At 39.2% G+C, this 26,955-nt stretch overlaps 1 protein-coding gene across 3 annotated transcripts in view; it reads left to right on the top strand.

Moving 5' to 3' along the window:
• The window catches only part of FAM135B (family with sequence similarity 135 member B), a 191,028-nt gene that overhangs the window by 30,325 nt on the left and 133,748 nt on the right, over positions 1 to 26,955 (top strand). Inside the window, exon 1 of one of the 3 annotated variants that reach the window (XM_040695875.2) lies at positions 20,202 to 20,508. The exons of the other annotated variants lie outside the window; for them this stretch is intronic. The gene's annotated coding sequence lies outside the window, so the exon portion shown is untranslated. Of the gene's footprint in view, positions 1 to 20,201; positions 20,509 to 26,955 lie in introns of those variants that run through there. 3 annotated transcript variants of the gene reach the window in all.

Raw genomic sequence — 26,955 nt, 5'->3', positions numbered from 1 at the left:
CATTCAGCCACCATTTTGTAATGACAAAACACTGTTGACAGGCAGAGAGGAATGAAGACAGACTTCACAAAATACAGCATGTAGATACCTCCCATGTGTACTTCTTGCTACAGTAAAGTGTAACAATACACTCACTTTGCTCAGCTGGAATTTTATATATTTCAAAATACAAAAACTTCATATGTTTTAGTGTGAAAATCTCTGGGAAGGAGAGGTGGGAGCTGTTTCTTTACTTTCAGTTGTTGACTTGGAATAGCAGGATTAAGAATTTAATTATGAATTTACCTCAAACTCAGTTAGATTGGGCTCTTCAAATTCAATGCATCTTCCAGGTATTTCAGCTCTCATCTTGCTAGTTAAATGCCTAAACATATATGACTGTGTTTCTATACCAGCTTGACACCTCTGTCTGATGTCCAGGCTACATTCAGATTTCTTTACTGAAATCCTGACTGAAGTGGATTATTGGTTTAGAGGTTAGATCAGATGCAATCTGTGGTTGAATACTTGTTTATTGTGTACAAAATAAGATGCAAAAAAGGAAGAATTAACCTTAAAGATTTCTGATGTTGTTTAACTTATCAAAAAAGAGAGGCGGTATTTCCTCAGGGTTGAGAGAGGATTTTGGTATGGGTAAAGAGAGAAACAACATTTTCCTCATCCTGCAAAGAATCTCATTGTACCAGGTATGTCCCATATATGTATACAGGCCAGGAAGTATGGTTCCTAAGGTCAACTGTTATATGTACCAAGGTTTGAAGGAAGATAATAGCTTTTATGAGGAAAGACTGAGAGAACTGGGTCTATTCAGCCTTAAGAAAAGAAGATTCAGAGGTGATCTTAATGTTTATAAATGTCGTAAGTGTGGGAGTCAAAGAGACATGGCCAACCTCTTTTCAGTGGTCTGTGGGGACAGGAGAAGGGGAAATGGCCATAAACCGGAGCATAGGAAGTTCTGCAGCAATATGCGAAGGAACTTCTTAACAGTGAGGGTGATGCAGCACTGGAACAGGCTGCCTAGGGTTCTCCTTCTCTGGAGATATTCAAGACCCACCTGGATGCCTACCTGTGCAACCTGCTGTAGGAGGCCTGCTTTGCAGGGGGGCTGGACTCAATCTCTGGGAGGTCCCTTCCAGTCCTTACAATTCTGTGACTGTGTGAACCTGTGATTTTGTATTTTCCTGCTGCCGGTCAGCTTGGGCCAACATTTTCATTTCATAAAGTCTGATGTTATGGGTTGCTGGTCTTGGGAGTTTGAAGTGGTTGACTAGCAAATATTGACATATAAAAAACCATGTTCAGCTGTCAGGGGAAGATGTAAATGACTTCAGACAGTTCTTTTACCATCTCCAGTTGTGGTGTGGTACCTTCAGCGTGTGATACCAGTTTCTCTAGTCTGGACATGCAGCCTTCCATCTCTTTGGTACTGGAGCTGTCTTTGAAGTCATGTATCTTCCTGAGAATATTTCTACTTCTGGTGGTAACAAAATCATAAAAGTTCTTAGAACTGAAAAAGAAGAAGGGAGGAAAGATTAATTTCTTAGTTAGATCATCTAATGTATTTTTTCCTATGTAACTTTACAGTATTTTCACTTGATATTCAGTGAGGTTACTTACTTATTTCAGTCCCTAGTGCAGCAATAAGAAAAAATGGAATAGGACATCAACACTGGAAGGCATTTATTGCAAATCCTCCAAAATTAACATCTTTCTTCCTAGATAGGTGTTGACCTTGGAAATCTTTTTTTCCCCCATTGAACCCGATTCCTGATTGTTAAATTTTCAGATGACCTCTGTAAAATAAAGAAGCAATGACAAAAGCAAACTTAAAACTTAAGAGGAAGGAAACAAAAAGATTCTCCTATAATCCCTCATGTCGTTATTTTTGATCAGTAGAGGATTTTGAGGCTGTGTACATTCTCAGATTCATATCCTGCTCTCATCTGACCCATGGTAATATTATTCAATAGCTGACTGCAGATTATAAATATAAATTCATGGGTGGAGGAATCAGCCATATGTCAGATATCTTCTGCACTTTTAGTTTTCCTTTATCCTTCTCCACTTTTAAAAATCTTTGTCCTTTCTCTGTTCTGAAAAGATATTTTTAAATAAATGCTCTCCAACTGGGATGCAATGTAAGTAATTTACTGAGCATAAAGGTTTTATATCATAAATCATAATTATATTGAGAAGCTTTTGTGTATCAGTGAGCTGTATTATATTTGCTCTTTGTGAGAAAAGACAAATTCAACTCTTTCTTCTACAGTCTACAGCTCTTATCAATTTAATGTCCAGTGATTACTGCTGATAGGAAAGCACCAGTACACTTAAATCCGAGGGGAACGTTATTTCGTCTTGACCATGTCACAGATGCTTTCAGCTCAGAAGAAGAAATGCTTTACTGTACACCTGAAGTTGCAGGGCTCTCCTCAAAGCGATATCAGAATTTGTCACGTTCAGGTACACGCTATTTGAAATGGAAGTTTATACAACAGACTGATTCTCTGCTTATATAGTAGTCTTGCGTACATTTAAATTGATGTGACCACACATTTGTTAGGTTGTTCCATACGTGCTATAATGAACAAGTTGGATGCGCTCTGTTGCAAAAATCATCTTTTTTTTTTTTTTTTTTTTTTTAAATGAGACAAATGGTGATACACTGCACAGAAATAGCTCATTTGTGTATGTGTTTAGAACACATGCCAGTTCAACTAACTAAATGAGAGTGAATTACTAATGGGAGATTTTTACAACAAAAGAAAATAGCTTCTATTGTTCCCACAATTTAGACTGTGAAAAATTCATTGAAATGTTAATCTTTAAACATGATCACTGCTGGCTACCAGTTACATTGATGTCCTCTTAACAACAGTTCATTGCTCCTAAAGCAGATATACTGGCATTTCAATCTTTTCCTGATGCAAAAATGATACAGTGGGTAGAGAGCAAGTTCTGAATTGGTGGGTTGTTTAAAAAAAAGGATGTACCACAAATATGATTTGTATAATAGCTATCTGAAAAAACAGATGTGCAGATAGTCTAATGAGCTAAATGAGGTATTGAAAGGCTTAGGTTGACACATGCATACTTCACTAACAACTTCCAGGCAGGCAGCGTACAGGTGGTTTTCAGTAATTGCTAGTTTCTGAGATTATTAGTGACTTGCTGATGTTAAAGTACCCGAGTACTTTATTTTAATGCACTTTGTGGTGTGGGTATAAGGGCTGATTTCCAGATGAGCTGGGCTTCCACAAATTGCAGTTAATGGGAGCTGCAGGTGTTCAGAAGCTCTTAAAGAAGAGGTGAGCAAAGAGATTTCAGAAAATCTCTGATTTGCTTGCAGTGCTGTTGCAGCTGCAACCCCTGCCTCCTCCCACACTGGAGTCAAGTAACATCAAGGCTCAAGCGCCATCCATAAGATTTTAGGAATTTAAAATCCTTTTTTCAGATGAAGTGAAGACTTCCCAACGACTTCCCAACTGTACTTCCCATTTCCCAGGAGAGAGCTCTGCCAGTGATGCAGAGAGTTCTCTGTTTTACAATGCATCTTTCTTGATTCATTTTAATTATCCTATTTTGTACTTTAAAAATTAAACACTAACGAGAATGGGGTTGGAGCCAATGTCTCTTGCATGCCCTCCAAATTCTTTAACCCCCACTTGAAGAAAAATTTGCTCTGACTAATCATTTCTTTATTATTTATACACATTGGAACATTTCCAATGGGGGAAAGCCAGAATGAAGCATTCTGGAACTTCCCTCTCATTACAGAACTGTGAGTACTCGGCTCCCTGCTGTAGTTTGGAAAGAAGGAGGATGTAACACTCAGCGCTTTGCCTATGTTGGGTGACCTAGACACCAAGATGAGGAGTGACACTGATCTCTTTTTCTTCTCTTTCTTATAAGTCTCTTACTTTTAATAAAAGTGCCTGGGAGCTTATAAAAATGTTTCACCTAGCATTTATTTTTTAATAATCATATATGTTTGATATTTATTTCTCTATTTGTAAGGGAGGTTAAGGTGATGAGAAGAACATTTCCATTTAGGCTGATCTTTATTTTACCCCACTGGTGAACTTGCATTCTCTTCTAAGTCTTCTCATTCATCCTCCTGTAGAATATTCCTCAATGTTCAGCTATCTCACAACACAGCTATTAGAGTTTACTCAGGAAAACGTTCTCTCTGTTGCAGAGGCCAGTGTATGGATATTAGTAGTGGACAAAACAGTAAATTTACTTTTAACATATTTGCTCTCTGGTTTTGAATCCTGGACATGTGCACTAATAAGTCCTGTCCTACAGATTTCAAAGAAAGTTCTACCAAGTAAGGAGATAGCAGCTACTAGCCAGTATCCTCAGTTTTCACTGTCTCCCAGTATTCTTTAAGTTAAAAACATAAATAGAGGGAGAGATTTTTGTTGAAGAAGACTGTGAAGAAGATTTTAATACAGGGATGACCCTGTCTGACTATTCATTGATTCACATATTGCTATGGAATGTAATTATAGGTAATCATTTAGGATTGTAGTCATGACAGTCTCTCTCTAGTCTGCCTTATACCAGTGTCACTGGGTCTTTTAATCCCACTTCCCCACTCATGGTCTCGTAACAAAACTGTCAACCACAACCAAATTATCACTGCCCTGGGCAACTTGAGACAAGGAATGAGAGAGATACAACAAGCCTCCGGTTTTGTAGCTCATCCCTGCTCTGGGCTCCACTCCTCTTCTCCCCCTGCTCTGTGTATGCACTGCTTCAGTTACCCATCTGCACCCAAGCAAGGAATGATTTGGGTGGGTCGGTACAAACTGTGAGTCTCACAGTCATGAGCAGCTCTGCGTAGGTGTTTGCCAAGAGCCTTCTATGAAAGATCAGATTGCTGCAGAGTTCCCACCTACCTCACTCTTGAGATCCTACCTACAGCCCATTTTGCTTGTCTAATTGTTCTTAGCCTGTGATCTCAGCTTTGCAGAGTCCTGGGCTATGAGGAAAGGACATTGAGGAGGTGGATCTGATAACCCTTATGTAGCACTTGAAGGTTTTTTTCTTACAGTTGTGACTGCTGAGTTACATGTTGACTACTTGCTTTGAAATATTCTTGCTCCTGAGGACAGGGCCACAAAATCTGTGCTGATGGTTTTCTCTACATTTGATGTCTTTCTCTACATATGCCCAGCAAATATGGCCCTTTATGATGTCCTTCTCCAGTTTATCCTCTTGTAGTAACAACACAGACGTGCAGTTTAAAAAGCCCTGATTTAGCTATGCCTCTTGGGAGGATCATCTTTATGCTGCATGTTTACAGCCAGCTTTAGCAGGCATCATGATTAGATTAAGCTCCTTGTCAGCATGACATGACTGCACAGGACTGCAAAACATGATCATTCTTTAACAGACTAATTTTTGTTGGAAGAGACCTCTGGAAATGACCTGGTCCCACTCCTGCCCAAAGCTTTTGAAGGTTTGTCAGGTTAATCAAGGCCACTTCCTGCTGAATTTTATGTATGGTGTGTGGAGATCCCACCACCTCTCTAGGCAACTTTCAAGTGTACAACCACTAGCGTAGTGAAAATATTTTCCTTACCTCTGATCATAATCTCCTTTGCTGCAACTCATGTCCATTGTCATCTAAGCAAAATATTTTGCCTGTCTCATACATAAAGTATATTATTATTTTGTTATTTGTTTGTTGTACTGAAGGTCTTTTTTGCAGAAAAGAAGGGCAGCACTTTGATTGCAAGGATTTAACCTTTGTAAATCTTCTTTGTAAATCTTTGGTTCACTGAGTGGTATCTTTTAGATCACAAGAACAATAGCATCTAGCAGGAGTAGGTTTTTGGTTTTACCTTTATCAAGTAGGATAAAAGAGAGGTTAGCACCATGAAAAATTACTTTTCAACTGAATACCCAGTCCTATCAAACTCAGCTAATTCTTCATCTGTGAACCAAGCAAGCCTAATAAATTAGATTGAGGATGTTGGTATCAAAGTAGCATATGTTCAGAGGTACTTAAGCAACCAGGGAGGTAGTGAGTGAAATATTTGACTTGGCAGATCTGGTAAGAAGGTGAGAAGTCATTTTTGTCAAAGGGTCAAGACAGGAGAGCTTTAATAGATAGAAGCAGCTGGCTTTGAAATGTCACTATAGATCTTCTATATCATAGTGCAAGTTTGGCCCTTTGTAAGTTTAACTGAGAACAGCTCAATTGCCTTCTCTGCATCTCCACTGCTTCAGGCTAGATGTCCTGAGTTTATTTTCACGTTCATTTAGTGCCTGTGGCACAATGATATCACAGTTACTGTGCAGGGAATAGACTATGCTGAACAAATATTACAGCTCAAGCTGGAGGAAGAAATCGTGATGGAATATTTTCATATCAGAAAATGTTGCTTTTGTCAAAAAAGGTAGTAACAGTACAAGAAGGTGTTGATTGTGATGAAATTTTGCTGTGAGAATAAAAAATAGACTGGATCTGAAACATACTGAAACACATCAGCAATGACAAAATCATCTGCTTTGAAAAATTGAGTGTAAGAAGCTTCTTTTCACTCCAAAACAAAGACAACACATTCTTCACTTCGCTTGCTGTCAGAGGGAAGAGGATAATCACAGAATCATGAAGGCCAGAAAAGACATCTAAAATCATCTAGTCCAACCATCAACCCGTCACCACCGTGCCCACTAACCTTGTCTCTCAATGCCATATCTACCCTTTTCTTGAAAACCTCCAGGGATCATGACTCCACCACCTCCCTGGGCAGTCTGTTCCACTACCTCACCACTCTTTCTGAGAAGAAATTTTTCTTAATATCCAATCTGAACCTACCCTGATGCTATTTGAAGCCATTCCCTCTCGTCCTGTCACTAGTTACTTGCTTTCCAGTAGTTGTAGAGAGCAATAACGTCTTCCCTGAGGCTGAACAATTCTAGTTCCCTCAGCTGCTCCCCATAGACTTGTGCTCCATTCACAGATTTGTTGTCCTTCTTTGGACATACTCCAGAGTTTCAATGTCTTTCTTATAGTGAGGGGCTTAAAACTCAACTTAGTACTCGAGGTACGGCTTCAGCAGACCTGAGTACAGAGGTACGGTCACATCTCTTATCTCTATGACTACACTATTTCCAATACAAATCAGGATGCCACTGGTGTACTTGGCCACCTGGGCACACTGCTGGCTCATGTCCCCAAGCAATGGGCTACTTTCTTCTCCAGGAGACAGAAAGAAGTACAAATGAAAAAGTAAAATAAAAAACTACAACTCAGCCAAAATTATTCTACTGTAGATCTGCCATGGAAAATGTCAAAATTCACAAACAATTCTGATTTAAAATCCAATCTTCAATTCTGAGGAATGACTTAATATTGCGTTTATTTGAGGTATTATCCATGGACAGTATGGCCAGGGGCACTGGTCAGGGTCCCCAGTCACAGAGAACCCTTGCATCTGTTACTTTTTCAGCTTGCAACCTCTAAAGGGAGAGAACAACTTGAATCTCCAAGGGCTGACCATGTGGGACTCCTTCCTGGAGCTACAGTCCGTGCTTAATAATTCCACTGTATGTCCTCCAAAATAATTTATCATTAATACATCTGGAATCACAGACTACTTTAGGAGGACTTCTAGAAGGTTCTTGCTTAAAGCAGAGCCATTTTCAAAGACAGTGAGGTTGCTCAGGACCTTATCCAGATGAACATTTGTAATAGAATATGAATATTTCTACATTATTTTGCAGGTGAGATCTGGAATTTTAAGAAAACAAAACAAAACAAATATTTGGAAATGAATCATTTTTTTTTTTCCAAGTCCCTTTTTCATTACCCATCCTCTTAATCTATCTAGGATATAGAATTTATGACCAAACCAATCAAGTCTTTTGCAAAAAAATGTCTTTAGGTTAAATTTGTAAATAAAAGAAATTAGAAAGAAAGCACTTTGCAAATAGTCCCAGGCTGAAGAATTTTTACAAAAACAGGTTAATACCTCCCTTTAAGTCTTGAATTTTGGTTGAGTGATAAAACAAGCAGGACTTTGCCTAAGACAGTAGAATCCTCTCTATAGATAAGAAGGGTCTTGGCATCTCATTGCAGGTTCTTAACAACTTTGGTAAATATTTAAAGCGTACTGATTAAAAATTAATACAGCAATGATCCCTGGTGAAATGAAATAATTGAGCCTCTAGGCACTACCATCATAATACAGCTAATTAGAATCATATCAGAGAAATGCAGACCAAAGAACAAACTTCTAATACTGGCTCCATAGGACACTATGATCCATTGGTCTATTTGGAGTGCTTTGATCTTTCCTCAGCTGCTGGAGATATCTAAGCACCAGAGGAGACAGTGAAAACACCAGGACTGATAATGTTTTCCACTGACATCCTCTTCTGTGCATTTTTTTCCTCCATTTTCATGAGCATCACCTGCTTTCAGTTGAAAAATTCCAGGTTCTTTTCTACTGTTTTGGGAATTTGTTCCGCTTTCCTTGTTTACATGAAAACCCAAACCTCTCTGGATGTAGAGGATGCAGTAACTGCCCCAACACCCAGAAAGCAGGAGCAGAGCCCCATCCTTCACCACAAGCTCCCACAGCTGTGTGACTTTGACCAACTCATTGCAGCAGAGAGAACACAGACTGGCAGCTCTGTCAGACCATGTTAAACCACATAAGGTCAGGTAGTGAGTGGGTTGGTACAAGAACCATTTATCCTTTTGGCTGTAAAACTCCCACTTCTGTGGAATTTTACAATCCACGCACAGACTGGATTTTTTCCCCTATTTCTTTTTGATTGCAAAGCCCTGCTGTCTAGGATGACCTTGTCTAAGCAAGAACTGGCTTGCAGTAAATAAAGCAAAAAATACTTTCAACAATCCAAGATACTTGCCCAATTGTGGTTTCCTCTGGCTGCTCTATGAATTCTTTGAAGATGTGGGTCCTTGTTCTCCCTGTAGCTGGGAAAGACTGGGAAAGGCAGAGGAGAGATTTCCCAGCAAAGGAGAATGATTTAATCTAAAAGAGGGGAAATTCCTGTTAGATTTTAGGAAGAAATTCTTTACTCAGAGAGTAGTGAGGCACTGGAACAAGTTACCCAGAGAAGTTGTGGATACTTCATCTTTGGTGGTGTTCAAGGCCGGGGTGGATGGGGCAACCTGATTTAGTGGTTGGCAACCCTGTCAATGACAGGAGTTTTGGAAATGGATGATCTTTCAGTTCCCTTCCAACCCAAGCCATTTTATGAGTCTTTGCTTCCCTGATGCTGCTGAAGTGGGATTTCTGCTTAAATTAATGTGCTTTTCTTGCATAAGATGGATGCGGTACTCTGCAAAGCTGTTGTCTCTCCCACCCCCTGAACTTTCAGTCTCATCCCTTGGCTTTTTTCTACCATAGCAACCTTCCTGCTGTACAGTCTGTTAAATATAGGCTGAGTAGTTGGAAGATAACCGAACGTTTGTTATAGTAAATGAGGCAATAAATGTCTGAGGTTATGATGAGCAGAAAAGTCAAGGTATTTATCAAATTGCCAAGGGAAATAGCTTTGCCAAGCATTAAGTAATAAACTTTCAATTATCATTTTTATACTCCTACTGCTGAACACTTTTTCAGGTCAGATTTGCTTGTGTTGGTTCAAATAGGGTGAGAGGTGAAGTTGTTTTGCTCTGTGAGTACAGAGGAGACGGATGTCCTTGTGTGTGCGTATGTACTCAGAGATATGTCTGTGCATTATAATTTTGATTTTTTTTTTTTGTCATTTGTATTTGTTCATTTGTTTGTTTCAGTGCTTTTTTTTTTTTTTTTTTTTTTTTTTTTTTGATTGGGAACTTCCTCCAGCTCTGCATTAATGGACCTGCATGCTGATTTTGAGGATTTTAGGATTATCCATTAAATGGCTCTTAGGAAGGTACTTACCTTTAGATGCAAAAAAGATGACTGTGCTTGGTTGTTGTTGCTGTTATCACATATCACAGTATCGTCCTCTGCCTGATCTGAAATTCCCAGCTGTAGGCCAGTTTCTCTGTCATCTTCTTTGTGACAGAAGATAGGAGGATTACCTTCGGCTTGACGCCTGGTTTGACAGGCTAACCACCAAAGCATACTGTGTTTAACATCCACCTGTTCCTTGATTTCAGTGAAAATCAAGTGAGGTCTAGGTGAATTTTTCTATAGGAACAGCATTTCTTTGTCAGTGTATAGGGAAAAGTACACAAAGAAAAAATCCTCAAAGCCAACATGCCTAGATGAAAGGAAAGGTCTAAGGTAGTTGCTTAGAACATACGGAGGTATTGAAAAGATAGTGAAAAATTCTTCACATCTCACCACTGAGAAAAAAAAAAAAAAAGAAAAAAAAAAAAGGAATCAGAGGTAAGAAATTAATAGTGAAAAAAAAAAAAAAAGAAATATTCAGTGTCATTGTGTTGTATGCTATCAACAGTGCACATGCATCTTAGATATCGTTTGTATTTATGTCTCCTGTGTTTCAAAAGGAGAAAAAGAGCATAGAGTTGGGAAAAAGTCATCATAAACACATAATAGTTATACAAAAAGGGAGGCTAATAAACTGTATTGAGCTTGGAGGAGAAAAACTGTATATTTTGGCTGTTAATGATTGCTTATGAATGTCCTCGTGGCACTGGGGCACTTTTCTCCTGATACGCACGTAACAAACATTTCATGGCCTACACATAGTTACAGAATAAAGATGATAATGTGAATTAGCTTTCCAGGCGGGTATGGAGTAAAAGTACTGCTGAAGTTTCCATGTGATCAGGTTTTGCACAACTACTAAATTTTGCCACTCATACGTTTTCGTTTCTATTAGGAATATTAATGAAGTATGCTGTTTCATACCAGAGTCTTTGCATGTAAGTGTTCATAGGCTTAATCAGAAAACATCCCACAGGGTCAGTTGCTACTGACATATCCCAGAATCACTTTAGCCATGCTCCAAAATTTTCTGAAGCACAGAATCAAACTTTTCTGCTCTTCAGAGTCAATACTTTCCCCATCTTATATAGCACTGTTGCAATATTTAACACCTGCTATATCTGGAATCTGCTCCAACACCTGGATGCTTAGCCAGCAGCTCACAGGCAGCCTTTGTAAAAGCAGACTCTTTCAAAACCAGTTTGTTAAAAGCATGCTCCTCACAAGCTTTCTGGCGTGCTGAATTCCCACTGAAATCCAACATGTTCTTTTATACCTCTGAAATAGCTGGTGATTTCAGAGGGAGTCTGTGATGTGCTGTTTCTGTAGAATTACAACCTTAGCACCTGTAACATCACAAAAAGACTTATTCCAGAGAAAGACTGTGTGATAAATGAGGTGTTCAAAGACTGAAAGTTCCAGCTGCAGCTTGCTAACTGTGCCTGCTACCAAAAGTGATACTTCCCAGGAAAGTACTACTCTACCCATATAGAAGGTCCTTCCTTTAAAATACCCCAACTGTAGAGAGCTTGAAATCCGTAGCGAGGATTTTTGTTGGTTTCCAATACAATGCTCATAATTTGCAGTTGTGAGGTCCCTGGCAGATGAATTACTGTAGTTATATCTGTGAAGACTGAGAACGCTGTCATACTTGTGTCTCTCTGTCCTGCTTTGGAAGATTTAGCTCCTTGCCAAGAAGAGGAAAGATGGGAGATACCGGGAGTTCATAGTGCAGCTTGTTGGCTGAAATACTGATGAAAGTGGCTTTTTGCTAAAGGATTTTGAAAACTCCCAGCACATGTATGGTATTCAAACCAGGTTGGATGGGGCCCTGGGCAGGCTGATCTAGTACCTGATTTAGTGGGTGGCAACCCTGCTTGTGGCAAGAAGGTTGGAACTAGATGGCCATTGAGGTCCCTTCCAACCCAAGCCATTCTGTAATTCTATGATTCTAGGAGTAAGAGTTGCATTGTTTAACCAGATGAGGCATAAGGTGGGGAGACATAGCAATACTGGTGCTGACTACTCTTAAGCTGTGCCTCTCCGCTCTGATCTTTAGGGTGCTTCTTTTCATTCAACAAACAGCCTTTTCAACTACCATTTTAGGTTGGGGTGAAAACTTTCCTAGCCACTCTGGGGTGCAGTTTGCTCTTGTCTGAGTGCTTTATGCGTGCCCAGATGATGCCTGGTTAAAGGACTTCATCAAAAGGATGCATGTTTTGAAGCTGCCTTGTCCCATTCAGCAGGGAAATGGTAACAGATCTGTGCTGCCAAACTGATGTTGGTCACATCTCGTACAGAACTGCAGGCGTCAAGGAAGCTTTGACAGTAACAATTTGGAGAAGACACTGGATGAGGTGGAAGAAGTGCAGACAGGATCCTGATCTTAGTTTTGGCAATGTAGAGCTTTACATTTAAAATGAGTCATTTTGTGTGTCTGGATTTTAACTGTTGGAAAATTTTGAGCTTTTTATTATGCCAAAAAAATGCCATAAGAAACAATTTGGAGTTCATTTTCTTTGCAGATGATTTTACAGGCACGGCAATTGGAATAAAACAGAAGCTAATTTTACTTCAAAAAGGTTGATTTCACTTCAAAAGGGGTTGTTTCAGATTTAAATCAGTGTTTTATTATGTTGCAAGGGTTAATTACATATTGTTACTCTGTGTCTGTGGGGCATATTAAAATGGGTCTTCTGCCTCAGCTGAATATTCTCAGAGCACAAATTGCAATCACACTGAAGAAATAGAAACCAAACAGACAAAAAATACAAATTTTACAAATTTTTATCCAAAACAGATTCCTGCCTCCTTTCCTCTCTTCATGTCTAATAATGGATCCATGAAATATTTTTAAATCCAGTGGTTAATTTTAGAAATGTTTTGATCTTTTCTTAATGCTGCTGTATGGATTTGGCTGAGGAAAGCGTATTATTTGTTTTAGAGCATAATTTCAAATTTGCATTGAGCTGAAAGGATCAATAATAAATTCCACCTCAAACTGTGAATCTTCTGATGCTTTTCTAAATGAAATCCAGTGTTGTGTCAGGGATATTTTTATCTCTCTGACATAGAAATCGTGTTTTTCAGGAGCCTCGGCTGCAGAAATAATGGCTTATTATAGGAGAACAGAGAAGGCCAAGTTATTTTAAAGATATAGTGGGAAATATCCTCCCATGGCATAAGTAGGCAAAAAACCCTTGGTCTCAAGCTGTACTGATATGCATTGGCTAAACATCTGACTGCCATGAGAAATATTCCAGGTATCTTTTTGTGCAGATTACCTGCTGTTCAATAATTAGTGCTTTTTGTACAGCAGCAACCCACAAACCCATTCAGCTTGACAGATTCATGAGAGCGCTTTTTGTAATTTTCAGAGCTTTTTGTACCTTCTGAACTTAACAGTGACACGTAGCCATATGCAGAATTTTTCAAAATAGCCATTTTATTGCTGTGGGTGGGAGTGGGACCTTCTCTGTTTTATTGATGGCCAAATTAAAAATGTTTCACAAGGAAGCCACAGAATTCAAGCAATTTTTTAATAACATGGACATAGAAGATTTCTTTCTGGCTTAGCGTGTGCATGAAATAAGATTATATGCAATAAGTAGTTCTCAGTATAACTCATCATATGGCTGAGTATATCACTTTGCCCATGCAAGTAGAAACAAATGTTTTTCATTATTCTGAAAAACAAACAAATAAATGAATTCCAACATATGATGTTGCAAGTTGTTCTGTGTAAAAGAATGAAATCTGGAAAGGTCAAAATCTACACTGTGGCAGAAGGAAGTGTGTGACTTTAAATGTATTATTCAGCTTGCAAGGTACTGACACCACTTTTGAATTGAACAGAGATGGTGTCAGAGTTTTCTTGGTATTTTAGATGCTCAATATCAAATTTATGTGAGGAGCTAGATCATTAAATTAAGAGTCTTTTGCACTCTCTAGTGCACACAGTGTTTGCTATTGGTAACATCTTAACCATGACCTCAAATGTAATTTTGGAGTAGGAAGAGGGATACAGTGCCTTCTGTTTTCTCATTTTTCTGTTCTTCCTGAATATGTGTTTAACACTCATTGACAGAGTAAGAACCTATTCTGTTGTCACCAGTGTGACCAGAATTATATCCAACATAGTAACTCTTACTGCAATCAGTACATTCCAGGAATCACTGGGCTATTACTCAGTGTGTGATGTTGTCTTTGCTGCCAAGATTTTATCTCAGAAGACACACAGATGGCATGTTTCTGCACATAAACACAAAGTAAAAAGTGCTGGAGCAGCATGAAACATGCTCATCTTGCAAGAAATCCTGCAAACAGAACTCAGCCAACACAAATTCTCTTTTGAAGGATGGAATCAGAGAGTAATAGAATTATCTGAGTTGGAAGGGACATTTAAAGGTCACCTACTCCAACCCCCCTGCAATGAACGGGGACACCTACAACTAGACCAGGTTGCTCAGAGCCCCATCCAGCCTGACCTTGAATGTCTCCAGGGATGGGGCATCCACCACCTCCTTGGGCAGCCCCAGCTCTCTCTGTCCTTATAGAGGAGGTGTTCTATTCTTTGGATCAGGGCATAATTCTAGACCCATGAACTGCATATCCTGGCCAACAATATATTTTCTTCCTCTGGGACCTGTATGTTGTTTGGCTGTTCTGAAGCATAAAACACACAATCAGGAAACACTCTACCTTCTCTATGTCTACAGTTGGGATGTTGTGGAAACATGACTGCATTTTCCTGATGACAAAGGATGTGAATAGCTTGAGTTGCCTGTCTTCATCTGTTTCATTGTGATATTTACTCAAATACAGGAGAACAGAACATTTCTCAGTTAGCTATTTGTGGTCTGATGAAATCATAGGCCTGCTGTAGTTGTGTGTTCTGCCTGTTCTCCTGATTTTCAGTGCTGTGTGAGAATTACATTCCACGGATGTCTGGTTGCTAATAGGAGGATGAAATTTGAAATCTGTGATGAATATTTACTCAATACACATTCAAGACTATGATTAAAACTCTGAAGGACTTGCTGAGACTTTGCCTCCTAATATCACAGTTTTCAGTTTTAGAGCTCTTTCTGAAGGAGGAATCTGGTAAGCCACTGAAAAGTGATGATGACTCCTAAAGTTCAAGAAAATAAACCTTTATGTTTTCCTGCCCAGAATGATAGGCCGTCACTCCTGGGGAAGAAGTGGCTTGCTGCTTTGTTACTTTGTAAGGAAATTCACATTTCCTTACCCCAGAAGAGCACCAAAATATTCTCCAGAATACGTATATTTCATTTCTGTCTGTGAGCTGAAGAAAGTGACTATTTTGTAGCAACGAAACTGGTAATAATTTGCAAGAGACAGTATGGCAGTGGAAATTTTTTGTACAGTAAATATAATTCCCGAAACTGGGAGTTAGCTGAAGGGCACTGTCATTTCTTCTTGTGAATGAAAAGAGTTCACTTTCATAATACTTTCTGCCGTTGTTTAACCTTAACTTTCCTATCTATATAAAATATAAAGAAGACAAACAAATAGGATTCCATTTAAAGTTACTAAAACTAATGGATCTGACGTTTGTATACAATGCCCCTAGGTCAAAGTTTTGGATTCATTTTTAAATCCCATTATTTCTTCTGTTTTAGGCATCCTGTCTGTAGTCAAAGTTCCAGTTAAATGCCTAGCAGTAGTTTTTGTTTGGTTGGTTTTTGTTTGTCTTTTACTGTTGAATGTATCATTGAAAATTCTGTTTTTTTTAGAGGATTGTTTTGACTTTTGTTTTGGACACCATTGAGATGAAGCTATTTAAAATTTAGTTGCAAGTGCATCTTAGGTACCCAGAGATAGTTGTAGGTGTCTGGTGATGTTTCTGAGAGGCAAGTGTCTAGTTCTTAATCTCTACCCACTGTTACAGAAGTGGAATTTCTTATCTATCTTTAAAAAGTCTACACCAGATATGAGCACTGAGATTCCCTTGCTAGATAAAGAGTGTGACTCATTTCAGTGCAAAATGGGTGTAGAAATATGGGTCAAAGGAATGTCTTTGTAAATGTGTCTGGTTGGTTTTTTTTTGTTGTTGTTGTTGTTTGTTTTTTTCCTCTGCTAGACAAGCAACCTATATTAGACACAGACAATATAAATACCTAAAAGAGGTGAGGTGAATTTCAGTTTAAGAATAGGATGCAAATAGGATGCATTCCCAGACTGAAGTCCCTACATTTAGGTGTTAGTGTACACATCATATATATAGGTCCAGGTGTTTATACTTCCACTGCAACCATGAGGTGCAATCACTAAAAGTGGAATTACTTCAGCAGGGTTACTGTTTCAGTATATATATATTCAGTATAATTCTTTCTTTCTTTCTTTCTTTCTTTCTTTCTTTCTTTCTTTCTTTCTTTCTTTCTTTCTTTCTTTCTTTCTTTCTTTCTTTCTTTCTTTCTTTCTTTCTTTCTTTCTTTTTTTCTTGGGGGGGGGGGGGGGGGGGGAGGGAGGAGGGGTGCGTGCTTGTAGGCTTTAGAGGAAGATTCAGCTGCCTACTGAGTGTGTTGCCATCTCAGATGCTTTAAGATGTCTCATCTGGTTTTCAGCTGCTGCTTCAAAAGGCTGCTTCAACAGAACTCCTCTACATCATAGGTCAGCTGCCAGTTGTGTCTGATTTTATGCCTTCACGTAATATCTCTATGTTTAGGTATTGCAATTTCTCCCAAGGCATCTAATTGATACTAAAAATAGAGCTTTTGAACTTTCATATCTAGTGTAATGAAAGAAAATAGTACCAGTTTGTCATTCTGGTTACGCATTTGTGTCTGAAATATATCCCAAATTACACTTTTCCCAAAGCAGCTTACTTGGATTTAAATTTGCTGGAGTCAAATGGGAGGTGAAATCAGCATTGCTTTTAAAAAGGTAATAAAAAGACCTAGGAGGCTCTCTGTTCATTGTATCTTGTTGATTTTTAGATCAGACTTGAACTATTTCCTTGCACAGCAAGCTAGTGTCTAAAATTCAAACTGAGATTCAAACACAAAGATAGTTTCCATCCTGCAGGCACTTCAACCCTTTGGTTGTATGTTCTGCAAGCCAAATAATGCTTCTGAAAAAAAAAAAAAAAAAAGTTATTCATCTAGATCCTGTACAACAAAGTTAAGATGAGGTCAAGGGAAATCCAATAAATCTCTTGGGTTCTGTTTATGTTTTATTAAGCTGTATATAGCACTGTGTACACCGTGAGTTTTCTTCACGTTCCATATATTGATTGCATGTCTAATATAAAACCAATGGGGATTAAGTTTTGATTATGGGACGCCCAAAATGATTCATCTGTTACCAAGAATCAGGCTATGAAAAACCTGCAGACATCTGTGCTAAATATGCCTGAACACGAATATTATAATGACAAGGGCTTCTATTTAGGTGTTGCTGTACTTATTTTTGTGTATAGATTTCTGGCTAACTGCATAATCTTGACTTCGGTTTCATGCAAACCTCATCTTCTTATTTGGAGACTGAGGAAAGGCCCTCTGCTTGTTTTAGCACAGATACTTGATCTGTGCCCTGAATTAGTATCTCATTTTACTCCAGAAGCTTCTAAGATGCTCTCCTAGGATAAATCTTCATTCTTAAGAGACTTTGCATGTTCTCCATTGTGGTATGTAAATACTAAGAGCTCAAAAATTTATCAGGGTCAGGATTTGGAGAGTAGCCCTTTGTAACAAATTCAGATACTTTGGAAGTAATGTAAATAGTTTTAAAACGATGCTGCAAGCAAATGACATAATGAGTTTCAGTGTGCCAGAGGAATGGATTTGTCTTTCAGTCTGACATAAAACTAAAAACCTAACTGTTTCTCCTTGTTTGCTGAAGTTGTTTTATTTTGTTTTTTGTTTGTTTGTTTTCAAGCCAGTAGCTTGGATTGTGACTGTGTAACCACAATGTTGTGTGATATGTGTGTTGTTATACATTTTCATCAAGATATGCTTGTTCCTGGAATTGCATTTTAGTACTGAAATGGGATCAAAGAAATAGAAAGAATACCTTTTCTCGCTGCAGTTTGGTCACAGTGTGTACATGGTGTTGGCTGGGTGATTCACTTAATTTTGCTGATATTACCTATTTCCCCACACAGTGAAAAGGGCTAGGATGGCACCTTTTCATTTCTTTTTTTTTTTTTCTTTTCCTCCAAGATGAGAAATTCCCTTTTTTTCCCCCTTTTTTTTGAAATTTGATGAATGTATCTAGATATACCAATGTACCAATGTATACCAGTAGGTTTGTGTTTTTATTAAATGGATATCTATTGTTACAAAGACATGAGAATGTGGTGATCAGCAGAAAATGGAGTGCAGAAGGCTACCTCTGACCATCTGAAAGCACTAGTGTGTTATGCAGGAGGCTGAGCACTGACAGAGATTGTCCAAAGAGGCTGTGAAGTCTCCTCCTTGGAGATCTTCAAAAGATGCCTGGACATGGGCCTGGGTACCCTGGACATCTGGGTGGGTGTCCCTGTTTGAGCAGAGGTTGGACCAGATGGATCCGCAGGTCCTGTACAACCTCAGGCATTCTAGAATTCTGTGTAAGAGTGACAGCAAATGTTCTGCCCTTACTAAAATGACAAAGCAGGACTGTAGGGTCCTCATCTGTTCATACAGTGGCAGAAGAACACTGGTCTCCTGAGGAGCCAGCCACAACTACAGTCAAACCACTTCGGAAAGCAGCATGACCTCAAAAGCCCCATTTGAAAGGAGAAAGTTTCTCCCCACCCCATGGCTCAGCAAGATACTCTTGTCTGGGTATACAGCTGTTAGCAATGCAGTTTTGTCTGATTTTGGTAAGAGGTATCTCCTGCTGCCATCTGCCTAGACCCTTGCAAGCTGAGAGCTATGTCTAAATGGCAGTCCTTTTGATTTCATTGTATAGATACCTTTCTTGTTTTAAACCAGATCATTTGGACACTAGTGGCCGTGTAAATTGTGGCAGTATGTAGATCATTACAGGCTGAAAAACCACTTCAGAAAGAGAGTGCACTTTCCTGTTCTGTGTACCATTCTACTACCACCAGACTGCTATCTGCATCAGAAATGTGCGCTTTATTGCTATGTTACGCACATTTGCAGCATTGTGTTGGCACAGAGTCTGCTCACATTTATTCAGTTGTTGGGGAAATTTTATTGTACCCCTCGAGGCAAGTTAAAAACACACTTAAATATAAAAAGATTTAATGAACAATACATTAGACGGTTCCAGTTCCTTAAGCAGATCTACAAGGAGGCTGCAAATCCCTGTCACCTGCCAATTCGTCACATACCCCTGCACCAATTCTGTGAGCATCAGCACATAAGCCTGGTTTTCTGTTTGTTCCCCAGCACCAGTTCTGCTCAGCAAATGTGTCTCCTGAGCGCTTGCATTTGAAGGTTGCTGCAAGACAGTGCTGAAGTCTTTTTTACATCATCTGCAAAAGAATCTTCTCAGACTGGAAAAGTGGACCAACACGAACCAAATGAGATTCAACAAAGCCAAGTGTGAGGTGTTGCACTTGTGTTGGAGCAATCCCAGATATGAGTACAGACTGGGAGAAGAACTCATTGAGAACAGCCCTGCAGGGAGGGACCTGGGAGTCCTGATGGACAAAATGCTGAACATAGCCAGCAGCATGCTCTTACAGCCCAGAAGGCCAACAGTATCCTGGGCTGCATCAACAGAGGAGTATCCAGCAGGGAGAGAGAGGGGTTTGTCCCCCTCTACTCTGCCCTATCAGGAGTAGTGAGTGTGTCCAGGTCTGGGGTCACCATCACAGGAAGGGTGTGGAGCTGCTGGAGCAGGTCCAGAGGAGGGCAATGAAGATAATCAGAGGTCTGGAGCACCTCTCCTATGTAGAAAGGTTGAGGAATTTGGGTTTACTTAGCTTGGAGAAGAGAAAGCTCGGGGGAGATCTCATTGCAGCCTTTCAGTATTTGAAGGGTACCTACAGGCAGGAGGCAGTCTGACTTTTTACATAGTCCGATAGTGATAGGACAAAGGGGAATGGCTTTAAACTAAAAGAGGTAGAATTCATGTTAGATGTTCAGAAGAAATTCTTTACTCAGAGTGTGGTGAGGATGGGGCTCTGGGCAGCCTGATATTGTGGGTGGCATCCCTTCCCACAGCAGGGGGACGGAACTAGATGATCTTTAGGGTCCCTTCCAACCTAAGCCATTATTTGTTTCTCTGTGATTCTGCAGTTCCTGCTCACAACCAGTTTAACATGTTCTGTAGTTAGATGTTCTTGCTTTCCACACTTTTGTGATCATTCCTTGGTCACATGTGGCAGTTGCTGAGCAGTTAGAATTTGAATTTCCCCTTCATAGTGCTAGGAAGGCAGATCTTCAAAGAACAAGGCACATGGCAGGATGATTGTACTGATGGTTTAGCAGCTGCCTTTCTAGAAAGCTTCCTATCTGTGCTGCCCAACTTTCCTTAGCTGGATGTAATTGGGCACAGGCAAAAAGGGTTTCAGGGAAATAAACAGCCTGGAGTTGGTTAGTTTTTTCTTGTTAGCATATCTCCTTCCTCTTCAGGTGCTGTTCACTGTGCAGCTACTCAGGTAAGTTTGTTAAAGACAACACTGGAGACGACATGTAGGTGCTTTGGAGAATTAATGATTCACAGAATGTGATGGGTTGCCGGTGCCGACAGCTCTCTGAAGGGAAATCTAGCTCCTTCTCCATCTGAACTGCAAGAGCTCTGCATTCATCTTACAAACCCTTACACGTTGCATAAGAGTCATTAGCTCCGTGAGATGACAGAGCAATGTGATTGCAGTGTGACAGAAGGTTTGTCAGGCAAAGCTTGAGGGTTAGCTGTACTGAGATAATGGATATAAGAACCAAGGATGCCAGGAAAAATTACAGCCTGGATGTACAGGACCATTATTCAGGTGAAGTTTACCAAGATGCTGGCCTGAACTTGAGAAATAAATATTTTTCTGTTATTCTGATAGACCGCTAGGCTAATTTTGTTTATCAGCTGTATCTCAGGCTCTGTTGTGTTGGTCCCATGTCTAGCAGTGCCTCACTTGGCCCCTTCTTTCTTTTTCAGAGATCAAGCAGTGCCATGACAAATAAATCAGCTTTTTTCTCTGTTTGCAAACCACTTAATTTAGCTCTTGCTCTACAGCAAAACCTGTTGCAGTTATTTATATCAACATGGCCCCAAGCAGTTAAAATAAGTCAACATTCTGATTATGGCTCTGCATATTTTATTGCTTATATTTATATCATGCTGCTCTACACCAGCACCTGTTCTTCCTTTACCACATTCCCATTTAACAGTCAGTGTTTGTCCAAAGAACCATCATGATGGAAACTGGCCTACAGATTGTTATTTCTGTGGCAGCGAATGTCTCTTGGAATGTATCAGAGTTCTCAAGAAATTTGTTAAATATTTTAAATTTGTGGACGGCTCTCTCTCTCTCTCTCTCTCTATGTATATATATATATATGTATGTATATCTAAAATAGGCCTGAAAGCAAAATATCATGTTGTATTAATTTATGTAATAAAAATACATCCTCTTCCATAGATAAAAAACCTTTGTTCTAATTTTTCTCTGAAGGTCTCTCTCTGTCAAGTTCTTTCACCACCATCCTTATCTTTTCCCTCCATTCTCCCAGCCTGTAAGCAGTTTTGGTGACAACAATCCAACCCATAACTGCTTGTCAAGCTTTCACTACTCTTGTCTTGCTTAGTGTGTGAGAGCATTGCACTGCCTGCAGTGCTGTTGTCTTTTGGTTCAGTACTACAAATAAACAGTTCAACAGCTCCTTAAGAGAATCACGATTTCTACTGATTTAATGAGAAACTTCAAGGCAGGTGTTGTCAGTGTTTACTTTGTTATTAATTTCAAAGAGGTTAATTAAAGAAAAAGAAGTAGGTGTTGATGGTCACATGAATCTTGTTGACTTTATTTGCTACAGTCTCTATTGATTGTAGCGGGACTCTAAACACCTTGTACATAAGAAGGAAAGTCTAGTTAGTGAGATGAATCTCATGGGAAAGTGACCTTGCTTTACATCTGTCACAAACAAAGATAATCAGTGCGATGAAAGTAAACTACTTGCTTTTATATGCTTAGTTAGATGTCCTCAGAACATATAAAGGGGACAATAACTTGCCAAGTAAAATTTTGAAGTGAATTTGATGAGACAAAATGCAAGATAAGCACTTAAAATTTGACAAGGACAGCTGAGTTTACAGCTGAGTTAAACAGTAGATTGAAATTTTCCATGACCAGAAATGGAAATGCATTCAGAACAGTGCCAAAGAACATATTATTTATTAGCCTTTCTGTACGAGACTGTCTCTGGTCACTAACATTCAAGAGACTCAACTTGGATTCTTTGGTAACAGCTCTTTTGACATAATAGTTTGTCCTCAAGATCAGGTAGGTCTTTGAGTCACAGAATCATAGAATATCCAGATTGGAAGGGACCCACAAGAGTCATCGAGCCCAAATCCTGGCTCCACACAGTATCACCAAAAATCAGTCCCTGTGTCTGAGAGCATTTTCAGATGCTTCTTGAACTCTGGCCACTTGGTACCATGACCACTGCCCTGTGGAGCCTGTTCCACTGCCTTCCAACTCCCAGGTGAAGAACCTTCCCTGATATCCAACCTGAAATGAATCAGGCAGTCAGTCACATGGTTCAACAAGAGCTCCAAACATCACTTTTCCTCCCCTACAGCATCTGATTACAGAATTTTCTCAAGGAGGGCCTAAGTCTACTTGTTTATCCTGCCCAGATGTGGCCTCTTCAGAAGAGAGACAGAACTGTCATTTAGGTGTTGCTAAGAAATTGAATGGGCTCAAATATCCTGATATACTCCCAAGTACTTAGTATAGACCCATGTCCATGCAGTCTGGAAATCAGTCATGTATGAACTTGAATAGAATTTAAAAAGAAATCTTTTTTTGGCAGTTTTACAATTGCAAGAGAATAATATGTGGTCTGTTTTAGAGCTCTAATTTCCTGTTCAATAAAAGAACCCAGATCAAGAAGAATATAGCTCCTTTAATTAATGAGAAGACCATAGTCAAGTGTGAGAATGATGAGTAATTCTGACTAATTGTCCTAAATAGGCATCAAATAACTTGCTGCTTTTTCTCGTGTTTTCCGATTTTAAGACTGATAAAGAGAATACCAGAAAAAAAGATTCAGGTGAATAGTGGGAATAAGGCAAATAACTGTTGAAGACTGAAGATGATGATGTTCATAGGAGTCTGGATTTTTGGTTCTTAGTTATGCATAAAGCTTTAAAACCCCTTCTTTTGGAGGTTTTAGGGCAGAGGTACAGTGTGGGGAAGGAAGAGGTAAGGAGGTGAGGAGTATGGTGAGTATTATATAGCAGTGGGAAGCTAGTTCAGGTGAAAGTTTTTTCCTTCTGTTTTGCTCTCCCTCTGTGGTCTGAATTTTTCCTGCTGTTTCGTTTTGTGCATGGTGTCAAAAGCAAGTTATTATTAACTTTGTAAGCAGATAGTAATTTGTGCTGAGCTGAACTCAGATCTGGTGTCCTGACAGGCACGTGCTCACAGAGGACAAATCGAGGTTGATCTTATTCATTTTGTCGAGTGATCTGACCTAAATTTGCACAGCTGTGTTCACATTTAATCCCGTCTAATAGCTCAAAGGCTTTATATCTCGTAAGAGCAGCCTACTGGCACCTAACATTTATTCTGGCCCTGGTTCAGTTTTGCCCTACAAATCCTCTGGCACAACCTGGTATTTCTGTTTTCCCCTAGTAGATTTATTCCTCCATCTAAATACCCTTGAAATGAACAGTCGCTGAACAGTATAATCTAGACTGTTGGTTTTCAGCCTTCCTGGCTTTGCTGACCTGAGCAAATTCTCCAGTATGGATCGGTCACACAGGCAAAACAGGAGCAGAATTGAAGTAAGTGACTTTGTTCAGATTCCTGAGCTGCACTGCTTTCACCTGTGACTATGTGGACTGTATGTTTGAGGCTGTTGATATGGAGTGAAGGTTCTCTACTGTGAGATACAACTTTTTTTTTTTTATCCTGGCAATCTCATTTTGTTGCTGCTGGTTGAATGAGTATTTACACCACTCTGCAGTGTGAAACAATGAGATAGGTATCACTACTGCTTTGTGAATTTTACCTGGCCAAAGAGAAAGTATAGTGCATCTTGTAAGTGAAATAAACCCCACAAACATAAATAAAGCAGCTCCTTTCTGATTTGCTCTACTTTGAATACTCTTCGGGTTATGAGTCATTTTTCAAGGCTCATTTATTATCTGTCTTCTGTGTCTCTAATTCATAACATTTTCGTGGTAGAAATCGACGAACCTTGGGAAAAGTGATTCACGATATTGCACTGTTTATGAACATATGTCTACTGAGTCTGACAAAATTGTGGATATTGATTTTCCCAAGAATATTAAGCAGCAAACTTTATATATGTGGTTTTTCTTTAACGTTGAAAGATTTTTTTCAGGGCTTGCATCCAAGCTGATTTACGTGCCTGGAGTATAAAACAAATTACTCTTTAATTTTGAACTAGGCTAAATGCTTATGTGGTGGGGGGAAAAAAAAAAGGATATGTTTGTATAAGACTGTGTGCCTTTGTTTGCTTTTATGTGTGTCACAAGTCTTTATTTTGGCTTACAGATTGAGGAAATTTTTCAAAGGTTTACAATAAACTGGAACACCAAAAACCTTTGCAAAATAGCTGCAAGGGATTGTTGCTCTCTTATGCTGTGATGCTATCTCATTCTGTAAGCTATTCTGGTTAATGTTAGATGATTGTAAAGACAGGAGATTTTACAAACTAATCCCTGATAGCTCCCAAGCAGAGTGTTAGAAGGTTTCTCATGGCTATGAATAACAAGTTTTTTTGAAGGAGAATTGAAAACAAAGTTCTAAATGGTAATGCATTCTAAAATAAACAGAATAATCACAACCAGGCAGTGACCCAAAAGTTGTGGTTTTTCCTAAGTGTACTTAAAGAACAAACCAAGGAGCATTCTGATTGAGTTCTAAATTGGGTATATGCATCATCTGTGCAGATTTTATTGCATATATTCTTCACTTTCAACTTAATTACATATTGTTGAGAGAGTCCATACACTGCATAACATATCTGCGTTTCATTGCATGTAGATATTTTATCACTCTATTGCAGTGCTTGTGCCTGAACATGAGAGCCTGGGTACCAGGTAGTGCTTTTTTGATACAGTTGAAACTGTGGCAAAAGGCAACTCTGCAAGACTGTTATGCTTTGTTGGCCTTGTATGACTCAGGGTAAATTCTCTCCCTTGTTGACTGCACTATTGTAAGATGAATCGCCTAATTCAACAAGTCAAACTTATCCTTGAATCACTTCTCTAAAGTAAAAAACAGAAAAGAAGTTTTTAGAATTTTAGAATCGCCAACTCTATTAATTGTAGAATCATAGAATGAATCATAGAATGGTTTGGGTTGGAAGAGACCTTTAAGATCATCTAGTTCCAACCCCTGCTATAGGTAGGGACACCTCTCTCTAGACCAGGTTGCTCAAAGCCTCATCCAGCCTGGCCTTGAATGCTTCCAGGGAGGGGGCATCCACAACCTCGCTAGGCAACCTGTTCCAGTGTGTCACCACCCTCACAGAATTAATTATAACAAAGTGAGGTGTGTTAGCTTTAGAAGCCACCTCTGCCATTTCACTGATGCTCTGGCAGAAAAAAAAAAAAAGTGATGGATCCTGTAAATTGTGGAACAGCTAATGACAAAGCTGCAGTGACAGGATGTATACTTAGAACTGATTTGATCAAGCAATTAATGTACTCTCAGAAGAGTCCACCGAGGTGCAGTTGTTGCCCTAAGTACTGGGATCTTCTTCATCTGCATGAAGGTGAACACCAGAACAATGTCATTAATGATGAAAATTGGAAACAGAGAAGAGACCCGGTCTAGTGAGTGAACTTTTCATAACAGCTGAGTCTCAGAGTTTGCTTGTAGTCTTTTTGCATGTATTATAAACCTCCTTTTACTGTGTTTCTCTGTTCCTTACTTACAATTTTACAGTAGATGGCATTTGTGGAGTGGATAATAATGGTATTTTACTCTGACTTTATGACCTTGTTCTAAACACTTAATCAAGGAATTCTTTAAAAAATAATTTTTTTAAAAAAAGTATTTACAGCTACTGAAAAATACCAACTTCTGAAAAAAAAAAATCTCAAGGAAATAAAAGGTGCTCTAAAAGCAGTAAGAAAAGTGATGCTATCCTGGAGATAGTATGTGCTGTGTTTCCTGAGAGGCAGTTTTATTCTCCTAAATAAATGTTTTGAGGTTTATGAGTCATTGCCCTTTATCACATGGTGCTTTGTTCTTTTGTCCTTGGGCATTTTCTTTTTATTTTTCTTTCCATTTTTTTTTTCCGGCTTCTGTGACAGAGATGGACAGGGCTGGTGAAAGCACTGAAGAGATGTCTGGTTTGTTGTACACTCAGATGTAATTTCACAAATGCTAGAGAGTTCATTGCCTGACAGAATGTGCAGTGCCCTGTCCTTATTTCCACCCTACGCTGTCCCCATCTCCCCTTCCTCTCCTCCCTTGGGTTGGGCCAGTGCTGTTTGCCATCTCAGCAGAGCACTGTTCGACTTTTTTAGCTTCAAGATGTTTAACAACTAATTGAGTACGTGTAGTATGCAACCAATACCCACCTGCTGTCAGGGTGCTTGGCCAGTTGACTCTATATCTGAAATGTCATAGCACAAACACTATGAGTTACAAAGATTGCTAACGGCAACGGAGGATAAAGATAAATAACGCCATTGCAGTTTAGCTAGTATCATATGTTAAAAAATCCGGAAGTTACCTATATTGAAAACAATGCAGTGGAGAGTATAAAATCAAGTCTTCCTTTAAAAGAACAAGTGAGATGCTCTCAAATCTTTGACTACATAGATTTTTGTAGGGCTTTATATGTATAAGAGATTCTGATTTTCAGTTAGTGTCTCCCTGCTACATGTAAAATGACAAATGAAA

Source organism: Gallus gallus, chromosome 2 (genome assembly GCF_016699485.2).
Source record: "Gallus gallus isolate bGalGal1 chromosome 2, bGalGal1.mat.broiler.GRCg7b, whole genome shotgun sequence".
Lineage (NCBI taxonomy): Eukaryota > Metazoa > Chordata > Aves > Galliformes > Phasianidae > Gallus > Gallus gallus.
The sequence above is the reverse complement of the archived record's forward strand: the minus strand, read 5'-3'. Positions and strand labels throughout refer to the sequence as shown.